Source organism: Rhinopithecus bieti, unplaced genomic scaffold (genome assembly GCF_001698545.2).
Source record: "Rhinopithecus bieti isolate Rb0 unplaced genomic scaffold, ASM169854v2 scaffold_11252, whole genome shotgun sequence".
In the NCBI taxonomy this organism is placed as follows: Eukaryota; Metazoa; Chordata; class Mammalia; order Primates; family Cercopithecidae; genus Rhinopithecus; species Rhinopithecus bieti.
The window spans coordinates 608,045-609,005 of record NW_016806895.1 but is presented as its reverse complement, the minus strand read 5'-3'; positions in this window follow the sequence as shown (position 1 = coordinate 609,005).

The following is a 961-nucleotide window of genomic DNA, read 5'->3' as shown; positions in this document are numbered from 1 at the left end:
ATGGCGTAAACCCGGGAGGCGGAGCTTGCAGTGAGCTGAGATCCGGCCACTGCACTCCAGCCTGGGCGACAGAGCGAGACTCCATCTCAAAAAAAAAAAAAAAAGAGCATTAAAATCTTATTTTTTCTAGGTCTTACATGGTGGCTCTTGCCTGTAATCCCGGCACTTTGGGAAGCCCAGACAGGAGGATTGCTTGAGGCCAGGAGTTAAGACCAGCCTGGGCAACATAGCAACACCCCATCTCTACAAAAAATAAAAATAAACCAGCCAGGCTTGGTGGTGCACTCTTGTAGTCCTAGCTACTTGGGGAGCTGAGGCGGGAGCCCAGAGATTAAGCCCAGAGATTAAGGCTGCAATGAGCTATGATCACACCACTGCACTCCAGCCTGCGTGACAGAGAAAGACCCTGTCTCTAAAAACAAACAAAAAAACAAAAAACCTATCATTTCTCTGTATATATAATTTATCTGGATTACTGGACTCCTTGGCGGCCCCTTAAATTTTGTCCTTAATGATGGAATTTTTGGCTTCATCTTTTTTGAGGGAACGGGGTATATCTTGGGGACAGGGGGCCCTGTAGACTGTGCCTGCCTCCTTAAAACTGTGACCTTCCTGTTACCGAGAGGTCTTCTCTGCCCCCATCAGAGGCCAGGATAAAGTTCCCAAACCAGTTTCGGCTCACCCACTGCCCCATCTCCTATTTCCAATGAGCACAGGAATGGCTCCAAATCCTGGAGTCCTTTCGGTTATGTTCAATTCGATAAGCGTTCCTTGAGGGCAATGTGCTAAGTGCCCGGGAAGCACCTGGCGAAGGACGCTGAGCAGAGAGACTGGAACAGTGAGGGGCACGGGGCGCACCTGGATGGGGCGGGGCTGGCCGCTCTGTACCTGGAGGACCAACCACCGACCCTGGAGCAAGTTTGGGTGGAAACGTCACGTCAGAAATCCCGACCTGGTCTGA